General features: G+C 42.2%; 1 long non-coding RNA gene across 1 annotated transcript in view; it reads left to right on the forward strand.

Moving 5' to 3' along the window:
* LOC123368963 overlaps window positions 1-22695 on the forward strand; it is a 62987-nt gene extending 40292 nt beyond the window's left edge. The window contains exons 2-3 of the long non-coding RNA XR_006578942.1: window positions 20338-20441; window positions 21374-22695. This is a non-coding gene — a long non-coding RNA (uncharacterized LOC123368963). The remainder of the gene's footprint in view (window positions 1-20337; window positions 20442-21373) is intronic.
* Window positions 22696-24552: the final 1857 nt, after the last annotated feature.

A 24552-nucleotide genomic window follows, 5' to 3' on the forward strand; every position in this document is an offset into this window, starting at 1 on the left:
CGGGAGCAGCAGACCTCCCGCAGGCATGACTGCGGACGGTTCGCTGGTCCCGCGGCTCGGCTGGACCTCCCGCAGGCATGCCTGCGGCAGCTCAACCGGAGCCGCCGGACCAGCGAACCGCCCGCAGCTGCGGGAGGTCCAGCCGAGCCGCGCGACCAGCGGACCCTCCGCAGTCATGCCCGCGGGAGGTCCGCTGCTCCCGCGGCTCGGGGGCGCCTCCTGGGCATGACTGCTTGGGGCGGCCAAATTTGTAGAGCTGCCCCTGCTGTTACTGTACAGTGTTAAACAGATTTAAACAAGGTTTGGGCATGGGTGCCAGAGACAGAAGATGCTAAGGGCCATGCCCCCGCCTTTTGAGATCCTGAACTCAGCAGGGGTGCAACCAGAGCTGGGTGGTGTAAGAGCAGAGTCAAGGCTTGGAGGAGTTAAGATGGCTAAGTGGAGAAGAAGACAGGGAGCAGGGATTTAATTAGAAGAGGCTCAGCTGGACAGGAATAGAGGGGGCCTGTATAAGCAAGGAAGCTGGCAACAGAGGTCTGGGGTGCAGGAAAGTAGGCCACAGTTACCCCCTAGGAGGAGGAAGCTGTGTTCAGGACTAGAGGGTAGTCCACAGTTACTCCCTGAGAGTAGGGAGTTGGGAGGCTGGCAAACCAGGGGGGAGGTAGGAAAGCAGCAAAGTAGGACAGTGCAAGCTTTGGCTGCTGACCAGATGTCCTCTGAGCTGGCACTCAGAGTAGAGGGTGGGCTTGGGACCCTCTATTAGCCACTGGATGAGCGGCAAGGCCAGAGCAGTAAAGGGAAGACTGCCATTTTATATGAAGGGACTTTGATACATCTTCCCCCCAGAAGGCGAAACACATGTGGTGACTTGGCCAGAGGGCCAAGTCATGATGGGGGAGCCCCTTGAGTGGCAGATGGTGACAGGATGATGGGAGAGACACTGCTGGAGGAGGGCACGCCACCTAGCCAGAGCTAATCTCCAGGAGGAAGTGCTACTAGTGGTGAGTGCACCCCTGTGACATATGGTGTTAGTGTAGCCTGGTATATATAACTCACCCAAAGCCTCTTATTGTATCAAACTTTGGCATGTGTCATTGTAAGAAATAACAGAAAGAAAGAGCGACTGTTCTAGGCCTTGCTGGAGAAATCCTGGCCTTGCTGAAGTCAATGGGAGTTTCCCTACTGACTTCAATGGGGTCAGGATTTCACGCCAGATATTTATCTAAGTCCATATGCTTTGCCCTTTTTAAATGGCCAGATGAGGATTTCCTTTGCCTAGAGCAATCCTCTTTCAGGTCCTACACTGAGCAGAATTCAGGTGGATCTGATAACCTGTTACTGTCAGGCTAGCTAGTGCAAGGTTTTTGGAAATATAATTTCTAAGGTACATTAGAATGGTTCTCAAAAGCTCCAGTGAGGATGGGAGGGGGTGTGTGCCCTCACTGTGTTAAGTGCTGGATAAACCCAGAGAACACATACCTGCTCCAAAAAGCTGAGAGTCTGAGAATATTACCCAATGATAAAGGATCTTTTCCTAAGGCACATTTAGTCTAGCCCCTGGGCATAGAAACACCCTGCCCCCACACACTTTTTTTAGAAGCTTTAAACAACCTCATTTTCCCAATTCAAAAGCTTAATATTCCCTCTCTGGGCTCCCTCTGCCAGCATTTTCAGTAAAAAGCTCCTAGAAGAGCCTCTGAGGAGAAACCTCTCAGGGAGGCATTGGAATGAGGCTTTGATAATTAGAGGCATATCTCAGCCAGCCCACATGTGGGCCAAGCTTTCTTATTGTGCTACTCTAATTTGGCTTAACAAAATACCAAATTTTAATGTCTGTCCTTGATTACACACAGTGTACCAACATCTCTCTCTGTTTTATATAGTACACCTCACTGTAGTCTAGGTGCTTGTTACTTCAGGTGACTAGTTTCCCAAAATAAAAACCATGGGACACACATTACCCCCTGTATAGTGAGAAGCCTATTTCCTGCATTCACCCCTTTCCTCCTGATACCATTGCCAGCTTCTGCCAATAAGTGCTAAGGCTGAGAATACTAGAGCTGGGCAAACTTTCTTCTGCCAAATGCAGATTTGGATCAGCTGAAATGTTTCACACATTCATGTTGAATTTGCTGAAGTGATTTGATTGAAAAACTGAAACCCTCCCTCAACATTTGTTTTTGAAACAAAAGGTTTTGATTAGAAATGCTTTTTATTTCAAAATTATATTTCAATTTACTTTAAAAAATTTTAGAGCTCAAATGAAATTTTCATTTCTACTCAAACAAGTATTCTTTAGCCAAAATAAAAAACACATTTTAATTTGAGTTGAATGAAACATTTAGTTTGACCCAAAATTATTTTTTATGAGCTAAAAACATCCAAATTATTTAATTTCAGATCAACCCTTAACAATTTTTTAGAACTGCCTGTGACCCCGCCTCCCGCAAATCAGATATTCACACGGCTCTAGAGAATAGCTTTCCAGAGCCCACAGCGGCACTCTGCTGGAAACTAGGAGTGAGGGATGTTGAGTATTGAAAGAAGATACATGTCCTGATTTAAAGTTCCAAATTTCCAAATTAGACTGCTGAAAAACAGAACTGCCCTGCGGAAAGAAAGGGACAGCTAATCATCCCTATCCGTTAAAACTACAGCATTAGTGTTATCGTTTATTGCTAATTCATTTACATAAAATGATCTAAAGACTCTGACTCAACTCTAGCAAGGTGCAATTTTAGGAAACTCAGATCTTTTCTGGGTTAGCTTCACCAACTCTTTCATTTCTCCAGTGTCCCACTTAAGATACTACTCTCACAGCAGACACTAGATGGTGCTAAGTTATCAAGGATTATTCCAGAAAACAAAACAACCTATCTTAACATCTTTTCCTTTTCTTGAAAGCATTGAAAAGAACAGGATTTTTTATAATGCTTGGTGGTATCACCATTTTTTTTGTGTTTAGAGAGGGCTGAACTGTAGCACTAATTACAAGCTTTTATCAGAATAGATCCAATTTCAAATCTGACCTTTAATTTGGGCCCACTTCTAATTGTGTCCTCTTTCTCTAAAAACTGTACTACCCTGGGTTCTTTTATTGTGTATTATCCTAGGTCTGTGTATAATTTGGAATGATCACAGAAAAGAATACTTAATCAGTTTTCTATCTGCTTCTCTTATTTCCCTACCATTCAAAAAACACCCTCTTGCTGTATTTTGCTAGATCTAGGCATAACATTTTGTATTATTGCAAAGTAATAAAAATAATTTAAATAAATGGTGTGAATTTGGTGCTAATGGAAAGGATCAACTTCCACTGTCTTTAGCCAAGGTGGAGGCAAGTAGGAACTGGGCAAGCTTCTCCTACTTCTCGGCCTATGTACTTAAGTCCTTGACTTGAAACACCCGTGCATCTCTTGAGCCAATGCTGCCAATCATATCAAGGAGTGAACAGGCTCTAAATGAGCCAGTATAGCCACTGTGCCATTTGTGTATTTTTGCTAGCTGGACATACGAGCTTTGCTGCCTTTAGTGGCCTTTCTGCACCCTATAGATGGTGGCCTTGTATTTTCACTTGGTTTCAACCACCATGAGAGCAGAGGCACTCCTCAGATGACAGGAATGACCCTGTTCCAGTTAATGAGGAACGAGGAGAAGTGAAGAGCAAGCCTGGTGGCCTCATGAACCTTTGGCTAGGAGTCTATCTATGAGGCTCGATAGCATTATCAGAGCCCCAAATATCCTTCGTTTGCTCACAGTAGACTCTAGTCCATAAATGTGGGTAGCAGGGAGCTGGGCCTTGAAGAGCCTCAATGTGGGAATCCATCCCCCAGCAGAGCAACACTAGAGATGGCAAGAGGGATGCCTTAAATACCCTGTGACTGGAAGTCTGGGTAGCAGATGCTAATCATGTAAAACTTATTGGAGGATGGAAAGAAAGCTAACTAGGGCCTATTGGAGAGTCTTGTGGTGGGACCCAAGGCGACATTCAGAGAACTTCAGGGAGGGAATAAGGAGAAGGATGTTGAAAAATCAGGAAGATGAGAGGAAACAAATCTGATCCTATTCAAGCTAAAAATGGGGCTAAGCTTCAAGCTAGGGTCTTTCCACAGAAAGTAGGTGATACATAGATCCAAAACAGATACATAAAGGGGCCAGACTTTCAGACATGGCTCTTAAGTTTTTTGTTTTGTGTACACAGCTCAAATTTGGATATGCCCTTAGCAATTGGGTCTATTAAATGAGATGACAGAAATGAGTATTTTAGTTACTGCAGGCTAGGAATATGTAATTGTTCATTAATGTGGACAGAAAGCAGCCATTGAAATGGTCTCAACACATTGAGCCTTGGTAAAATATATTTCATTGACTATTATACTGAGGAGGAAAGAAAAGGAAGATTTGCAGTGACAGGGAATGTGTGAGAGTTCATGGTGTTCTCAGAATTACCCACACAAAATCTGACAACTGAATATTTCAAACCATGAAGGAGTGGGGGGAGCTCATATTAGTCTCATCTGTAGTAAAATAGTTTAAAATGATGACTAAGACCTATATTTCAATTTCAATACATCTGTTTGAATTATGGCTATTTGGTACTTTTGAGAACAAATTGCATTTGAAATGGAATCTTTCTAATGACATCTTTCAGGCAGGTATTGTGCACACCTTTTTAATACATTTTATATGTTTGGAGGGGGGAAGAAAAAGAGATGAATTATGAAGAAGTTAAGAGGAAAATAATTTCAGGAGGTAATGGATGAGTTCTGTCCAGAAGATTAATCAAGGCAGTTGCAAGAGAGTGCCAAAAGCATAACTGAAGTAGAACTAAATATCTGATTGTAATTAAAACTTTAGCCTTCTAATAGCTCCATGAAAGATATTTTAATAAACGTGAAATGCACTTTCTAAATGGCACGCTAACTTTTAATGACTTGGGTGTTTTGTTTGATTAGTAACCTGGACTGTTAAATTGAAGCCAACTGCAAGTGCATGATAAAATATTGATGGTTTCAGGCAAATGAATTGGGCGAGTTATGCTTGACAGATTTTCGGTATCATTAAGGATTTTAACTGGTAGAAAATACATATTGCTGGTGCTTAAAGATATCTAAAGAGGATCTCACCATTTATATGCCGTAGTTTTAATTTTACAGTAATAATGGGGAAAAAAATCTAAATTATACACAGATGGCTGGCCAACAGAGGTCACTTAATTTAAAAAAGTGTTATTTTAATTACACCTGTTTCTCATTTCCAGCATAGAAAATTAAATATTCTGAGTTATTTGGTTATTTCTTTTTCTCAGAATGCCCAGAGCTTTCTTGAGGTTTGTGTTTATTAAAGCAGGAAGAGTGACATGGTAGAAGGAGTTTTATTGTTTGTAGTTAAAGCAGCTTTATTGGAAATTAATTAAATAAAAAAATGGTTTCTCATTTCAGAAATGCCACATGGGCTCTTCAAGGGAAATGTAGATGGTCCCAAAGCTCAAGCCTTTTTTTTATACGTTCCTTGTTTATCAGAATGCAGAGAGAGACTTATATTATCAGACTTCAGAAAAGTGAAGGGCCAGATCCTTAGCTGGTGTAAATGTGGTGTAACACCTACCAATTTATACTAGATGAGGATTGGGCCCAGGAGCTAAGGTATTTAAATGTACATAATGGTCACCGGGTTTTTTTGTTACATTTCATAGATTTATATTTTCCAGTTATTTTGTTTAAAAAATGACTTAGAACAATGGTCCTCAACCTTTTTGGCTGGCGGGGGCCAGCCGAAGGACCACTGCGGCGGTGCAGCACCCGCCGAAATGCCGCGCCACTTGCCGTCGACAAGCAACGTCAGCGAGAGGCGTCGCCGCCGAAATTCAGGAGCGACGCCTCTCGATGACGTCACTTGTCAACGGCAAGCGGCGTCATCGAGAGGCATCCCTGCCGAAATGCTGGCGGGTGCTCTCCCGGGGGCCAGGACACGGGCGCATTAAGATGCCCCCGCGGGCACCGCGTTGGGGACCACTGACTTAGAAGGAACAAAGACCAGAGTAAGATACAATCCCCAGGCCAAGTGTAAGAGCTGGACAAGTTGTAACAAAAGAGAACACAGAGAGGAAGAAGAAGCCTTTTGGACAAGCATCTCAAAATTATAGTTAAAGATAAGGCCTGGTTCCACTGAAATCAATGGAAGATTTGTCAGTTACTTCAATGGGACCAGGATTTCACCCAAATATCTATCATCATGAGCCTCAATGTCCTATTTGATTCCTTCTCGGACACATGGCTCTGTGCCTGTTCCCACACAGCCCCTCCACACAGAATAACCCCCCTACCCAGATTCTCTAAACTGGATCCCTCGCTGCATTCAGGCATCTCTCTAAGAATTACTACTTTCACAATGCCCCAAAATGAACAAGCCACCCAGTCACAAGGGGAGCTTCAGAAACTCAGCCCCAGTTCCTACCTCTCCCTAGTTTTCCTCCCAGATCAGGTGACTTTGGGCTACAGCAAAGCCTATTGGGAAGGGGGAAGCAGGAAATAAAAGGCAAATTCTAGTTGCTTGCATGGAAGAGTGAGACATAGGGGGAATCTTAGGTGGTTATGTAAGCTGGCCAGGGCTAAGAGACAGCTATGGAAGGAACCTGGAAGGGGGTTGGCTGAAGCTATGTGAGAGAGTTTAGGAGCAGATCTGGGGAAGAGCAGCACCATGTTGGCAGGGTTTTCATAGGACCAGGGATCTATATTGAGAACAGCATCAGTTCCCTGCAGAGAAGACCAGGGATGGAGCCTGTAAGGAGCCTCTCGAGAAAGCTTGAGGAGAAACTAGGAGGAGATGGACCCTTCTACTTCTGCCTTTGAGAATTGTGAAGCAGTATAGGCTGGAGTTAGGGCAGATAGCTGCTCAATAGTAAAGGGTCCCAGAAGCAGCATTTGGAGTAGAGGGAGGGCCTGGGCTCCCTTATGATGCTATCTAGAGGCAGTCAAAAAACCCTACAACTGAGGGTGTCAGGAGACTAGGTCATAGGCAGTCAGGCCTACTTGTCAGAGCAGGAGTCAGGTCTACTGGTCACAGTCCAAATGCCAGAGCCCAAGATCAAGGCAGAGTCAGAACTGGATTACCTGGAATCAGGGAAAGTAGAAGCAAGGCTTGAAGTAAGGGAGGCAGAGAATTCGAAGGTGTGTGCATTGAGTAGCCACTGATCCTTTGCAGCTGCTGGGCTTAGCAGCAAGCCACCTGGCTGCCTTAGCCAATCAGGTGGTTCTGCTGGGGCCCAGCTGCACTCTGGCTGCCTGACGACTGAGCAGGTGCAGCTGCAGGCTCTCACCCCTGACAGAGAAGTAACTTGGGGAAGGTTGTGGATCAAAGATGCCTTGACCCCAGTGAAAGGAACCAACAGGGAAGGATTTAATGGTTACACAGATCCTAGGGCAGACAGGTGTGGCCCAATGAGGACAAAAAGGCTGGTTGTGTCTTCTGGCTGGGTTTATTTACCCTGGAAAGGAAGGATGTTTGATTTGGCTGGTGAGCTCAATCACCCAGGGGCGGCTCTAGCTTTTTTGCCGCCCCAAGCATGGCAGGCAGGCTGCCTTTGGCGACTTGCCTGAGGGAGGTCTGCTGGTCCCACGGCTTTGGCATACCCACCGCCGAATCTGCGGGACCGACGGACCTCCCGCAGGCAAGCTGACGAAGGCTGCCTGACTGCCGCCCTCGCAGGGACCGGCAAGGCGCCCCCCGTGGCTTGCCGCCCCAGGCATGCACTTGGAATGCTGGTGCCTGGAGCCGCTGCTGCAATCACCCTACCAGTCCTGGCAAGACCCCATTCATTGGGTAAACTGAGGCAGAGCCACACACTTGATGTCAGTGAGGTAAGCTGTGCCCTTATCCCCTGCCCCTAATTACACACCACAAAGTTTAAACTCCATCAGTCCTTCCTCTGGATTTCACATTATGTCCCATTCTCTCTGTTTCATGTCTTACATCCCGATCCTACAAACACTTAAGCTTAATTTTGTTCACTTGAGTATTCTACTGGAGCATTTGCAAGATCAGGGAATATAAATATAAACTCTTCAGGGCTGTCTTCCTTCTGAGTCATGTACAGTGCTGAGCACATTGTTGGTGCATAACAAAGAAATAATTCCTGAAGGCTCCCATATATCAGAAAAATGCTTCCATTTCAATCTATTCCTGACTGGAGCTGTTTCAGATATATATATTCAACTGGCTATGAGCCATTCAGTGAGATGGGCACAATGTGTCTTTCCAATTGGCCACAATGGCCACAACTATTATTAAAAATCCACCAGTCTGTTGATAAAGACAAAATCTATTCCCACACAATCTAAGTAGCCCCAGCATAGAAGATAATGAAATATTCATTTATGTAAGGAGGTTACAGATAAATTTCCCATAATGTGAGCCTTGTGGACTGCGGCATACTCATGAATGATGTACCAACGTCATCCTGGCTGGACTGGCATATAGAAACTGATGATACGCCTGGCTGGCTCAGTTTTATTGTTATCCAAATGGCCTAGTTTATAGTGTAAAAGCACATCTGAGTCAGTGAATGCCCAATCTTGAGTGTAGCCAGATGGATTTCCACTGTGTGGGCCCCTGTTTGATGTCTAAATTTGCCTTCCACGCACTTTCAGTATGCTTGGAAGAAAACCTTAATTTAAGCTCTTTCTGGAAGCTCCATGCTCACTTTAACAAATGTTCTGACATTCAGTCAGAGCATTGGCTGTATCTCTTACCAAGCTAAGTGGGAAATTGTTTTTAATAAGGAAATGCAGCTAAAAACTGAGTGGAAGTTGCGGTTTCTGTGATAGCTAACTTCAGCTGTTGAAATGCAATCAATATGGTCCTCTATCCTCACTAAGCTTTCATCTCTATTATTTGGCCAAAGGAAGAGTTTACTAAAGGAGGCAGATTTGGTTTGAATAACTATGATGAGGAATTGGTCCAGGATTAACAAAGCTTTTTGTAACTGGATGCCCAGTGCTTAATTTATAATGAAAGAGGTGCCAAGGCTTAAGCAGTTAGGTGCTGGGGATCAAGCATAACTGATGCGGAAAGCCCAGAGGTGCCAGGCAATGAACTGCCAAGCCTAGAGTTGCTGGGGCTCAGCCCTGGCACAAATTAAGCACTGTGGATGCCCACTAATGGCATTGGTGAGAACTGGGAATGCTAATAATATTGGTTTGAAAAGAGATTCCCAAGTCTCTGAATCCAGCTGTTGACAGGTCTAGCCAAGGATGTAGTCAAGGCTGGCCTTAACTTAAGAATTTTTGGTGGCTCCAAAACTGAGCAAAATTAAATTTGTAGATACTATCTGCTGAACTAAGCATTCTCCAAGAGCTACCTCTGAAAACTGGCTAGTAGGTTCCAAAATAAACAAAATAAAAATGAAGTTTAATATCTCCAATGTTGTGTGTGCTGTTCTTGCTGCTTCCCCCTATTTTCAATTTCTTTATTCCCATCTATTTCTCCCTACCCTGTTTCTCCTCTTTTCATAGAATCATAGAATATCAGGGTTGGAAGGGACCTTAGGAGGTCATCAAGTCCAACCCCCTGCTCAAAGCAGGACCAATTCCCAACTAAATCATCCCAGCCAGGGCTCTGTCAAGCCTGACCTTAAAAACCTCTAAGGAAGGAGATTCCACCATCTCCCTAGGTAACCCATTCCAGTGCTTCACCACTCTCCTAATGAAAAAGTTTTTCCTAATATCCAACCTAAACCTCCCCCACTGCAACTTGAGACCATTACTCCTTGTTCTGTCATCTGGTACCACTGAGAACAGTCTAGATCCATCCTCTTTGGAACCCCCTTTCAGGTACTTGAAAGCAGCTATCAAATCCCCCCTCATTTTTCTATTCTGCAGACTAAACAATCCCAGTTCCCTCAGCCTCTCCTCATAAGTCATGTGCTCCAGTCCCCTAACCATTTTTGTTGCCCTCCACTGGACTCTTTCCAATTTTTCCACATCCTTCTTGTAGTGTGAGGCCCAAAACTGGACACAGTACTCCAGATGAGGCCTCACCAATGTCAAATAGAGAGGAATGATCACGTCCCTCAATCTGCTGGCAATATCCCTACTTATACAGCCCAAAATACTGTTAGCCTTCTTGGCAATAAGGGCACACTGTTGACTCATATCCAGCTTCTTGTCCACTGTAACCCCAAGGTCCTTTTCTGCAGAACTGCTGCCTAGCCATTCAGTCCCTAGTCTGTAACAGTGAATGGGATTCTTCTGTCCTAAATGCAGGACTCTGCACTTGTCCTTGTTGAACCTCATCAGGTTTCTTTTGGCCCAATCCTCTAATTTGTCTAGAAAATCCTCTAATTTGTCTAGGCAATCCTCATTCCCCATTCCATTTTTCCATTTCATTCTCATTCCATTTTTTTCTTACTACTTCATCTATTGTTTTCTCTGTCCCATTTATTACATCTGTTGCCTGCATGGCCCAGCCTGTTCTCTTCCTTTCACCATAGTTGTATCTAACATGCTTTTATGGCCCCCCCCTTACTGTGGTATTTGAGCACCTCTTAATCTTTTGAATGTATTTCTCCTCACAACAACCCTGTGAAGTAGGGGAGTGCTATTATTCCCATATACAGAAGAATATGGGTACACTGAGGATATGAGTGGGGAATATATTGTCTAATGCAGTGATACTCAGATGGCAGTAGTTCAGGAGCCAAATTAGTGATCAAAAGAGCCACAGTAGTGTGAATTTATTGTTTCATTTACTATTTTTTTCTCTCTTATTCTTACAGCAAAATGACTGAGCAAGTATACTACAATTTGTTAATAACACAATAAAAGCATCCTGATTGGTTAATGACTTAGATTGGTTTATAATTAAACCACACAATATTTTAATATCATGTGCTGCAAAGAGCTGCAGGAGACACATTGTCGAGCCACTTGCGACTCCCGAGCCTCAGTCTGAGTATCACTGGTCTAATGTGTAGATAGTTTCTAATTGCTATTTATATTCCTTATTCCTATGCCTTTCTTTTGCTGGCTCCCCTACCTATTTCTAGCTCATTTAATATTTTGCTAGATCACTCATCTATTTCCTATCTTTCTCCTCTTTCTCCTCTCTTTCCCATCCTTTCTTTTTCCCTCATGTTTCTCGCTCTCTCCCATCTGTTTCCTCTACCCTGACCATTCTTCCCTCTCATTTCCCCGCAACTGGGCCTCACCTCTCTAAGGCAGGATCCCTCAACTTATTCCTTCTGGTGCCAAAAACTTTTCTGTATGTGCCTACCTGGCTCACTGCCACACACTGTATTTTCCACCCCTCTGCATCATTATCCCTGTGCACATAGAAGGATTTGCTCAGGTCCTGCAGCGCTTGAAGATAGGCTCATGGAAACTAAAAAAGTCTCTTTAGTAGGACCTTCTGGTCTAATTTCTCTGCCTCTGGCTCCTGGACATAGGGGCCCATTGGATACCTCCTGCTGCTCTGGACTCTGAGAGCATAGGATATTTTTTATGAATATTCACCATGCCTACTTCAGCAACCAAGCAGCTCCATTTTAAATGTTCTTAGTATATAGCATGGTATAAACTCAGGGGTGCAACAGGCCCTGAATTGAGTCTCGAATGTGTGAGACTTCAAAAGAGGGGTTACCAGAGCATGTGGGGAGAAGTCCGAAACCTCTGTAAGTGTCTGCTACACCCGGGCACAATGTTATAGCACCGCAGGAGAATTTCAAAGGACACATTTAGTAGTTGTCTATGTCTAAAAAAAACATTCTGTGGTATGTTATGGAAGCAGCTGGGGGAAGGGGGAGGGGGGAGGGTAATTGGATGTAGGGAGAGGTTAGATCTGTTTATAAAGCATTTTGCCCTTGAAGAAAAGCCCAGATCTACTGCTGTGTAGCTAGCAAGTTTATGCTTTCAGGCTTTCGGAGCACTTTACCCAGACTCTTTCTGGGCATTTCTTTACAAGAATTTGCTGTACAATTAGGCATTGGAGAAATGATCATTTTGCCAAATGCAGAACTCACTTGAAAACTGGGGGGTCTAGATGTGGAGCAGACTCAGAGGTTTGAATTGATTTTGGCTTGGCAATGATGTGAGTTCCAAGCTGCTGCCTGTTTTTATTTCAATCCGCTGCTTGCCTAGAAGCAGGGTGAGAATTATTTCCATACGAGCATCTTTGTTGTGTGCACAGAACTGGCTTCGGTTCAGTTCGATCTGATTTTTATTTTTTAAATGAAATTGCCCTTGAAAAAGAAATGCTCTCTGTGAAAGAGAGAGATGTTTTGTGAGCCTCAAAGTTTCATGAAACCCCAAATGTAAAAGTTTTAGAGTTTTTGTGAAACCTCATAAACAGCCCCATGTTTTCTGATTCTGTTAGCAAAGGATTCATTGCATTCAAGAGGCTGCTTAGACAATTGCAAGGACTACAAGATAGCCCAAATCCTGGTGCTCGCTGGGCAGTCTGACTAGTTGTGCTGTGCACTGGGGTTCTCTGTTCAGACTAAGGTGGTCTGCTCACCTCCACTTCCCAGAGAGGCAGCAAAATGACTGCCATTGCACCCTCAAGGCTCCAGTAGCTTATCACATTTGCTCTATGGTGAGGATGATGGTAATTGGGCTACTGACCCTTCCTTTGCCACTAGCCTGCCCTGGTCACAACTCTTGCTTGTGTGAGGGAGCCATTGTAGAGCTGGGTTTCAAAAATCTGATTTCCCATATAGAAGAGGGGACAGGATTTCCCCTTAGAAGCATAATTGATTTGGGGAGCAAAAATCATTGATATGGATCCTACCTCTGTTTCAATGGCCCTACCTTCTCCTCACCATCTTATTAGGTGCCTAAATATGGATTTAGGTGTTTAATGTTAGGTACACAAGTTTGCTCATTTTTAGAACAGGAACCAAACAACTTTACAGGTAGGAAAATGTTCAGTTATGATTTTTATTTTATTCTTTATTACATACCTTTGCATTGTCAGTCTTCCGTAGCCAGCACTAGAACCAGAGATAATGAAATACCATGCAAGAGGTATTTGCTGTGTTTCCACCACAAACAGAAGCAGGAAGCATTGTACCAGAAATCTTGCAAGGAAGCCTGTTCTCGTAAGATTTTTTTAGACCAATTTTGCAGATGCAAAAGCGTCAGATTCTGCAGTTTGAAAAACTCGGCTAAGCAGCCAATCCCTTTAGAGGAGTATCCAAATCTAGCCCAAATGCCGAACCTTTAGAGGTTTGTCCACTATTTCTGAGGAAGGGGGAGGTGGTGGGACAAAGAATTCTATGGAGAGAGTTGCTATGTTAATCATCTTTCCTTTGCTACAATCATTTACCTTTGTCATGTTTTCAATGTAGCTGAAACTACTAGTGAATGGAAGGAAATAACTTCAAATTCCAGAAGTATACAATGTTGATTGCATGCTAGCCAGCAAGGTCTTTAGGGACTGGCAGTAATACATGGTTTGCATCAGGGTTTTGGCTGCTGAAGTTTCTTCACATGGGGTGGGTCTACCTGGCGGAGGTGCGGGGGGAATCCAAAGCTTTTTGGTGCATTTCAGGTAACTCGCTCGCACCACTAGTGTGCACATAGAATATCTGTTCTGTTTTCAGTTCGCATTGTGTGAACACATGCTGGTAGTTTGCTCTAAACTGAGGATGTAGCATTCTCTGGAGGTTACCCATGATCCTTTGCTTTGCTGCTGAGCAGCATGCATCCTCGGATTGTTTTCTCTGTAAGTTGTGAAAAGCAGGTGGCTTCAATTTTTTTTTAAAATCTTTTGTTTCCGTTGTCTCTTCCCTATAATTCTTTCTGGGCTGGCGTGCACAATTTTTGAAATGCTGTCAGCCCGCATGGACCCAACAATACACTGTGGTAAGTATAATACAGCCCAAGGCTGCTTGGGCTGTATTATATCAGTTGGAGCTCGATTAATTCTGCATTGGACTTCACCCATCACACCACCGAGCAGATGATGCAGGAACAGGAGAATATTTTATGGCAGCAGCAACGATGACTCTGGCAGTGGCAGGTTACTTGCAGCAGTGGCAGCAGGGCAAGGTGGAAGAACAGGAGGATGCCAAGCCTAGTGGGAGAGAACAGTCCTGCAGAGCTGGGATGAGTAGCAGTGGAAAGGGAACATCAAGATGGGGAGGGCTACCATTTTTGAGAATTGTAGACCTGATCCTGGGGCCTCAGCCACAATGTACCAACATACCCATAGAGAAACAGGTCATCATTACCATCTGGAACCGGCCACCCCAGAATGTTACTGGTCAGTAGCCAGCCAGTTCAGCATGAAAAGATAGCATAAGAATGGCCTCACTGGGTCAGACAAATGATCCATCTATCCCAGTATCCTGTCTTTTGACAGTGGCCACTACCAGATGCTTCAGAAAGAATGAAGAGAACAGGCCAATTATTGAGTGATCCAGCCCTGGCTTTTGGCAGTTGGAGGTTTAGGGACACCCAGAACATGGGGTTGCATCCCTTACCATCTTGGCTAATAGCCATCGATGGACTTCTCCTCCATAAACTTATCTAATTTGATTTTAAACCCAATTATATTTTTGGCCTTTCCAACATCCCCTGGCAATGAGTTCCACAGCTTGCATTGTGTGGGGAAAAAGTACTTCCTTTTGTTTGATTTAAACCTGATGCCTATTAATTTCATTGGGTGACTCCTAGTTTTTGTATTGTGGGAAAGGGTAAATAACACTTCTTTATTCTCTTTTTTTGCTTTCACAAATATTGTGCAAAACTCCAGCAGTAACCGGACCAACCTCCACACCATCAGTGTCCACAGAGCACCTGGGGACAAAAAGTTCTTTCCCCTTAATTTACATAGTACTGAGTTCTGAATGGTTGAACGGATTGATGAGGTGACTAGCAATTTAACTGCCACAGACCAGAGACTCTTCCATGAAATAGTAGAGACCAGCCAATCTGGAACCTGTCATCTCAGACAAGTTCCAGCAAGAATTTAGGGAGTGAAAAACTTAGCTGCAGAAGAAAATCACGGCAGCCATCTGAATGAGAAATTGAGCCTCTGAGAGGACTTGGGTAAGACCAGACATTTACAACAATTTTCTACCCACAGAGGCCTAGATCAGGCTGTCCCAGCTCTAGTGATGCAAAAGCCCTACTATCTTTGAGGGGAAAATGCCCTGGGGGGCTTATTTAGCTCAATTCAATGTTATACCTCAAATGAATGGCTGGGAAGAGGTACAGAAAGGGGGTTACTAGCAGTTCTGTGTGGCTGAGCTTTGATGGTGCTGCAGAACTTATCCCCAGAAAAGAGAAGGAGTTATCCAGACCTTGTACAAGCACTTGACGTGAGGTTTGGAGCTAGCCATCAATACAAGCTGGCCAAGGCACAGCTAAGAGCTAGAAGGAGAAGGAAAGAAGAAACTTTTCCTGAGCCAGAAGAGGACCTGTGGAGACTTGTGTTTCTGGCATACCCAGATACCACTGAAGCCTTCCAGAATAAACAGGTGATGGACCAATTTATAGCTATTCATCTGGACCTGGACTTGCAGATCAAGATCAGGAAAAGGATACCAAAGACCTTCCAAGAGGCTGCTGAAATTGCCACAGAATGTGGATTTTTTTCTTGCAGCAGTGCACCAGAAGAGGTAGCAGGAGGTACTGTGGAAGATGGAAGCTGATCGGCATGAGTACTGTAAGTACTGCTCTGTGTCTAACATGTAGGATGAAGGGGGGGATTCTAATCTGGTTCATGACCATATTGAATGATTGGAACAAATGATACATTTCATTTGTACAACCAGGGAAATTGGCAACAATGCAAAAATTAATGAAAATAATTCAGTTAAATGGTGGTACTGACACAAAATTGGCCACATAAAGAAGGATTGTTATAAATTTTGACGCAGGCCAAGACAGACTGTTGTAGGTGTCTAGTGAAAGCCCCTCTCCCAATTTGGGAAAGGGGTGTGTGTGGTATGGCACCAAGCGGGGGGAATGAAGGGGGCAAAGCTTGGAAGTACAAGGATCAGCCCCACAGTTTTTGTTTCGATCTGGGCAGATAAACAACAATAATGGGAATTTGGCTAGTGAATGTGTAATAGGTTCTGTGAATTGTATAGGGATAATTTATACAGGCTCAGACATAAGTTGTTAGATCAGACACTCTGAAAAGGCTAGGGAATAGTGGAGTCAAACCTGAGCTCCCTAACTGATCTCAAACGGAGACAGTTACTGGGGCAAAGACCCCCCTCCCCAAGGACTGGGAAAATTGGGTTTGAAGATTGAACCTCTGAAATTTGAGCAAGAGATCAGGGTGGCTGAAATAGTGGCTGAGCTGCTAATTGTATTTGAAGATAACTGTTGCATGTATCCAAATCTCCAGTCCCAACAATAAGTCGCTTTCCATTATTCCTGTTGAACGGAAATTCTTGAGACATTGGAAGTTTAATAACAGCTATTCAGGGGTACTACTTGGGGTAAATTTCAGTAGAAACTTCAAATAAGTCACGTTTAAGGTAAAATTTTCCAAAATGACCACTAAATTTCTGCACACTTTTATGTGGCCACTGAGGTAGGATACTGAGCTCTGCCATGTGTGGGGGCTATGCCACCTGTAATCTGTTCCATATCATATGACTAGAGCCAGGAAATAAAGCTCAATATCTTGCCAGAATTCCTGTGTCGCACCCTATTACAGTGTAGTCCTTAGAATGTTTTTGGAGAATGAAAAATGTTCTGTCATGTTCCAGGTTACACACTGTAGCTGGAGCAATAAAAACATTTTGCCATTCAGCAGCCATTTCCTATTCCTTTGAAGTTCAACATTTACTAGTTGGTAAACCAGGATACTTGAAAAGTTTTACAGCAAAGTAGCAGGCAGAGATGTGAGTATATGAATAAAATAACTGATTACATGGCACTGTCTTGGCTACTAAACAGAATGGCACCAACATGTGGTTTCCTGGGGGCGGCGGTGCGCGCATGCGTGCTGTGCAGTCTCCATAGTCCTCTGTGCCTGGTCTTCTGTGCCATCTTTTATATTATGGTACATCAGCACCTTTTAAAGCATGGGGGAACCTCCCCCCCTTTTTGACACCCCCTTTGGAATGCTGCTTTTTTTGCTTGGTAGGATTAATCAATATTTCATCAGCTATTCCTCCCCTCCCCATCCCATCCTGAACCCAGGTTGTCATATCATGAAAAGAGAGGAAGTCTCTTGAGAGAGATGTTTGCCACCCGCAAACAGAAGAAAATAATAAAATCTGTTGCTGTGTTCCATAAAATGTAAATTTTTTTTTGCCAAGTTTAATCAGATAGGAGCATTTGGGAACAAGCAAACAAACCAGTTTTCTCTGGTTATGTCTGGAAAGGAAAATGTTATTAAAATTATATCACAATCCTTTTTTAGGATCAGTGTTTGCAAGCACTCTGGTCATGCTAAAGCTTTTATGCTCCCATACCACTGCATGGCAAGCAAGCTGTCAAGCTAGAAGCAATGCCGAAGATATTTTAATTTTTTAACTGTAGGGGGCAATATAACACAATCCAATCTGATTTCTTAGCTCAACTATTTCTGTCAAAAACAACCAAAATTGTATTCATGAGTTGGAAACTGAAATACTAAATTCTAGTGTAAGGAGCAATCTTCTTTGTGTCATGCTTGCATGTTGTGCTAAAAATCCTGCGTGAGTCACTGAAATGAGTCACTGTGAAGGTGGGTTATTTAGATCCAGAACTTCTATCAGCACTAACATTTTGATCCCAGTGATCTGCTACCAGTATTATGACAAGGAGTGCTGATAAAAAGGATTTCTTCTTAGCACGATAAACATTGTGTACCATGGATGCATATTCTTGTAGAAAGAAAGGCTGAAGGACTTTGGGAATCTGGTCATTTGTTTTCTCCTTTAAACATAAATGTTTTCTGTAATCAAGCAGAAAAGCACTTAGCAAACAAACTTAGGCACTTGCAGGAAATGTTTATGCATTGTTCCTGAAAAAATATACAGGGTATATTGATAGCTCAGCATGGTGTGGAACTTGTGTGAGGACCTTATGGGGAAAGGGAGGCTCCCTCAAGAGATTATTTTGCTTTTTAAAGTACCTGACACAATTTGGTACAGCCTGGTGCATTCTAAAAAAGCACATGGTCTTCAGAAGTATTTTTATGAGTTCCAGAGATAAGACATCTCTGATGGGGATGATTTAGCAGTATCCAGAGATGAGGTAACTAACTCTATCAGAGGCAAGGAAATAATCCCAACCTTCTCTCCAGTTTGGTGGTGGAATTTCAACAAGGGGTTCTCAAGACCCTCCCCAGGTACATCACTATTTGACTTTTCATAAGGACTATAGACAAAACTCCCACTGAAATCTATGGGAGTGTTGTCTACATGTTGAATTGCAGGATCAGGCCTGAACTGGAGTCCTGGGCATAACCTTTCCATGCACTAATGCATGAGTTAGCCCCTCAGATAGCAGCTGAATAATGCTGAGTTGATACAGCCAATTTTCCTCTCCCCAACATAAAACTATTGTTTGTCATAGGCCCTAATGTATGTATCATTGCTTTACATTTTTTTTACTTCTGTTTTAAAATACATCCAGTTGAGGTGGAACGACAATATTGGCAGCCAGTTGCTTACTCTATTATGAGTAATGCAGCCAGTTAAGTTTAATTTCAACTTTCTGAACTACAAATATGAAAATTTAAAACAAAAAGTAACTTGGTGAGATGGGGACAGGTGACCATAGTGGATAGAACCTTGGACATGAAGGCCATGGAGAGCTGACCTGGGGTTGCTTGTTGACGTACTAATGGGGGTGAGAGGTGGTAACTACTGTACTTTAGAAATAGCCAAGAAGACACCACAAAGCATGTTACTCTGATTGATTGTTTTATTTTGTTCCTGATTCTTGCTAATATGGTTAATACGTGCCTCTGACACACAGGCTCAGGGGGAGAAATTACTTGGGGTCAGGTTGTGAACCACTTACAGCTATTGGGAGCGAGTTGCTCCCGAGATTAGGTCCATTTACTTCAGTAGGACCACTGCTGGGAGTAACTGCTCACCAGTAGTAGCCTGGGGTTCACAATCTGGCCCTCAATTTGAGCAATTTAAAATTAATCTTAATTGTAATTTAAAATGTATCCAAATAGCTCCCTGTGAGATTTTAAGATTTTTTTCCGGGGGGGAAAGTGGGAGGAGGTTAGGAAAAGTCAAAAGCTTTTTACGTTTTCTGCAGACCGAATTGCACATTCAGGGCTTAGTATCTCCTCTTCCCATCAGGGTACCAAAAGTTAACACTTATTAGCAACTCTAACCAAGGTGAAAAACAAACAAACCATCCCCACCAAACAACTCGGCAACTGATGTTCTCCTCCAGCCACTGACAATAGGCTAATACAAACCAAAATATTAATGACGCTGAAATCTAATGTTCAGCCAGCTGGGAGGTTAGAAGGTTTTTGGTTTAGTTCTCAGCAATAATCATAAGCTTTGGAAGACATATTCAGCAAACTGTGACGTCCAATGAATATCAACAAAATAGTTACCCTAGCTTTGAGCATGAGAGAATGGATTTATTTATTTATTTTTCTTGTGGGGAAAACAAATGAGAAACACTTAGAATTAGAACAACTTTGGTCCCCATTGGCCTTATTTGTAAAACAAGGCTGATTGCTCTCCCCTGACACTGAAAAAATTCCTGAGAATCCCCTTGATGTCAGCCATCCTGGCTTCTCCCAAACTCTTCTGAACCAGGTGAGAGGCACCTAAAAAGAACAAAGATTCACATTTCTAAATTGCTTCTGTATTGAATCTAATAAGGTTATTTACACTGTAGTGACCCTTTAAAATACAAAAGACATACAGTTTCAGAGGGTAAGTTGTAAGCTCTTTCGGGCAGAGAACCAGTCTAGCTCAGTAGCCCCAATTCTGCCACCCTAACTCAGGCTGAGTCATAACTTAATTTATGCCTCAAGTAATTCTGCTGATTCAGCTTGAGCAAGTATTACCCAACTTGACTAAGGGTGATAGAACTGAGCCTTCTGTTTGGATAGTTCTGTATATATGTTCATAATTAAAAATAGTAACAATAATAATGATTTGAAGACCCGAATGGGCCAATGTGCAAATCTAATTTGATCTCCTGCAAAATAGAGGCCAAAGAACCTTGCTCAATGTCTGTATCAAGACCATAAATTCTGTTAGTTATAAATGTAGCTTTTAAAGATATCCAGCTAGAAATGTAAATATGGAAATTCTCTTTACTTCAGCAACATATGCTGAATGACCTCACTAACCAGGCTCAAAGATTCATTCAGCTTATACCTTAAAATATAATGTTTTCTCTCTCTTAGGTTCTCTGAAGTTGCAAGTCACCATCTGGGTTCTAAACCAAAAATCCCCTTTGGAAAACCATGACCTATGCTGAAGAAATGTGACTTCCCCTGACCCATGTGAGGTACTTTTGTGCTTCGATGGAATTGCTTACTAGTGATGATTCCTGCTGGTCTGAGAATTTTTTCCTCTTGAAAATTTTTGAGTTTTGTTGACAAGTTGACATTTTTTCCCCTAGACCAAAAATGTTTGATTTAAAACTGGTGGGGAAAGGATTTTTTGGTAATCAAATAATTTCTGGTTTAAAACTAAAAGTTATTATTTTTGGGCTTTGTGAGAAACCCCTAGTGCTTTTTTGTTTTGTTTGTTTGTTTTTAAGAGCAAAAGTTTTGGAAAAAAAATAGTTTTTGATGAAATCTCAGTCTTCTAAGCAAAGTCTACCCCCCCCCCACAACCCCATAGACAAGTTGTAGTTGTGATGTCACAGCATGGTGTGAGATTGGGGGAGCACAGTGGTGTAAGAGCTGGGCATCTGATTTTGAGTGACTGTAAAAGCAAAAAGAATTTTCGCTACTCCCTGAATACCCCTCTGAATGTGGCTAGTGGGGTATCTGCTCATGTTCCTGACAGAAGTAGAATTTTCACATACACTTGATATTCAACTTTAAGGCTGTTATTTAATACTCAGCACTGGTTTCATCATAGGGTGACCAGATAGCAAGTGTGAAAAATCGGGACGGGGGTGGAGGGTAATAGATGCCTGTATAAGAAAAAGCCCCCAAAATCAGGACTGTCCCTATAAAATTGGGACATCTGGTCACACTATTTCATCATCAAAGAAAATGAGGCAAAATTAAAAATTCTTGTCCTGTGTCTTTGTTATTTTCACAGCTTCCATTTCCTTTCAAGTTTGATATCTCAATCTCTTTTGATAAAAGAAAACAATGCTTAAGGAACAAGGCAGGCAGCAAGGAGGCAGAGCTAGAAGTGCTTTTCAACACTGACTTCACTTCTGTAGATGTTTATAATAGAGTATCTGCTGATCTCTCCCTGCAGAAAGCTATAACAAATAACACCACTATTCATGGAAAGTGAATTCGACTAGTGCAGCAGCAGCTGATAGCAGACACCTTGTTAGATTATGGTCTCTTAACAATCATTCTCTTGTCTGGTGCTGTGGAACTTCTTTGTACTCTTTTATATAGTGTAGGTATAACTCTTCTTTTGTTTTTCTTAATGCTGTGTGTTAGAATGAAATGTTTCTAAAAGCCTTTTAGAGTTATTGATTGGGATAGACTCCCAGAGCTGGCTTTCAGGATTCACAAAAGCCACTCACTGAAGGGAGCAGGGGGAAATCCAGTTTGCGGCAGCCTCCTATTTGCAGTTTGTTTCAACATTTAATTGGTGACCGTGGGGCTTGCCCCATGTGGGCACCTTGAGGAACAGCACAAGGATGTTCTAGAGGCTTAGGCACTGGACTGAGACTGGGAAGATCTGGCTCTGACACAAACTTTCTGTGTGACCATGAGCAAGTCACCTAATCTTTCTCTGCCTCAGCTTCCCATGTGCAGACACAAGGGAATGGATGCCAACATGAGGCACTGATCCTGCAAACATTTATAAACACATGCATAGGTAGGCATGTGCCTAGGTGTTTGTAGAATTGGGGCCTTATGTGCCTAGGTGAATAGGCTGATCATGACTCCATTATCTGTACTATAATTGGTCTTACATAAAAATGGGGAGAGGGTGAAATGAAAGTGTGTGTGGGAAGAGAAATTGAAGAGATTTAGTGGACCCCTAAACCCATCCCTATAGACTTCAGCAGATTACTAAATGTAAATATCTATGTTAATGCAACATTAAAGTTGAATTTTTAAACCTGTTAGCTAACTTGTGAATTTCAATATATAAACTTCAGCCCTTTTTGAGTTGTATGCAAGAAAGTGTCTAAAAATTGCTTAAAGTGTGTGTGTGTGTGTGTGTGGGGAGTATTTCTTTTCCTTTCCATAACTCAAAAATAACCGAATAAATTTTATTAAAATTCTTAAATGACTTCTGGTCAGAGGTTAATTTTATTTAAGCATGGAAAATTTTAGTTTAAAGTGAGTTTTTTAGGAAGCTGCTATAGATGTTATTCTGTACACTTTAAATGGTTATTTTTTCCTTTCCAGGACAGAGAAATCCAGGAGCCATATTTGACGATGTGTAGTAATATTTCACAAGCTATCTAATATAATACAATGCTCTTTATTTCTCTCTCTGTAGACCATAATCCATTTGAGGTAGGAATTTTCTTCTCGATTCATAGAGCTCTCAGCAAAATGGGGCTCTTTGAGTGCCACGATAATATAAATATTTACTACTACTACTGCAGTTTGAACCATTTTTGTTATTTCTAATAAATATTGATTAAAAAAAGAAATTCCTGTACTTGTAATGATTATTAGTAGTTTATATGATTATAGACATTGTTGGCTATTGATACTGTTTAAACAACACAGATGCAGCTCTTTCTATGTGAAAAATTATTTTAATTTGCAGGTTTTGTTGGGGGATTTTGAATAAAATGAGAATCCTAGTTATATTGCCTATAATTCTGGGAATTTGTCAGTATGATCTGATCGTTCATTCCTTAACTGTAGAAAACTATTTCTGTACCTATTAATAGAAAACTCATATTTACTTTATCATAGCACATAACTTAATTTGACCCTTTTATGCATATTATTATTATTGTGTGAAATCCTAACCCCACTGGAGTCAATGGGAGTTTTATCATTGACTACAGTGGAGCCAAGATTTCGCCCAAGCTTAACTCTAATTACAATTAACTCTAATTATTCCTGGTTTTTGTGGGTTTAAAGTTTCATCTATAATTCTTTATATGGGTGGAGGGTGGAGAGAGGGGGAGAGAGACAGAGATCTGTGCTTGAGGAGATTCGCTGATTTCCAGAATGGGTTGAAACTTCCTTTGAGAACACTGGCTTCTAAGAGGACCAGCACCTTCTGTACTACTCAGACTCTGTGTTGCAGATAGTGCAGGGAGTCTAGAGCAGCTGCTCTGTGCCCTCCCCCCCACCCCCCAAAGGATCTTTGTGTCAGCCTACATAGGCGGACGTGTATGGAAGTGATAGGGTGGACTGAGAGCGTTAACGTGGATCCACTGGCCCAAGTTGCCAGTCACACAGCGTGGAGAGCCGCTGTAGCCTATATGCTGGAGTAGTGACTATAGAAGCAGCTGTTGTGTTGCCATGCAGTGGCAATAAGGTGTTCATGGTGAATTTTTCCCCTCCTCCACTTTGACTGCATGAAATGAATAACTGGGCTTTTGGAAGGACCGGTGAAGTAAATTTCATCCTGAAGGAAGGAATGGTCTCATTCAACGTCCCTTCACCTATAAGATGCATCCAGGAGGATTTAATTTGACCATTGGGGCTCAAATTTATAGTGCCACCTATTGGGCCACAGGAGAATCTTCATTACCTAACTGAAAGTTGTAGAATGGTTCCAGCTGCTGGAAGGGAGAGATTACAACATTAGCTTCCTGTCCCTTTCCACCTCAAATTTAAGGTTATCAAAACAAACTCCCTACACCCCCAAATATAAGCGCTCTTTATTTTCACTTTTCAGGTCCTAAATAGTTTAGCTTATAAACATCTTTTTGTTTAAAGAATCAATGCTGTCTATTCTTCTGTGGTCAGACATTCCAAGTGAATGTTAGACTAATTCTGGTTCTGAAATTCACTTACTCAGTGACTTTGGGGAAGTTACTTAACCACTCTATGTCCAGTATCTCCATCTGTAAAATAGGAATAATACTCTCATGAGCTTGATAAATATGTCTTGAAGCTTGATTCAGATGTACTATTGTAAGGTGGTTTGAGAGCTGTGGATGGAAGTACAAAGCATTACCATTGTTAAGGCAGTTGATAAAGTTCTTGACATATGCAACTAGAGCTGAGCAAAAAAATTTTGGAGAAAAATGCAGCGATGCTGAAACTTGTTGCAAATCATGTCAATTTCACCAAATTGTTTTGGTCAGGGAGAAAACCCAACCAACCTAAAAAAATCAAAAGAATTCATTTTGATATTTTTAAAAAAATTTTATTTGAAACAACTTTTTCATTATGAAATTTCCATTAAAACTTTTTAAAAGGTCAGTCAAAAGGAAATATTTTGTTTGACCCAAATGAATTATTTTAACTCCTCAGTTTGCCAAAAATATTGAAAAT

Source organism: Mauremys mutica, chromosome 4, assembly GCF_020497125.1.
Source record: "Mauremys mutica isolate MM-2020 ecotype Southern chromosome 4, ASM2049712v1, whole genome shotgun sequence".
Lineage (NCBI taxonomy): Eukaryota > Metazoa > Chordata > Testudines > Geoemydidae > Mauremys > Mauremys mutica.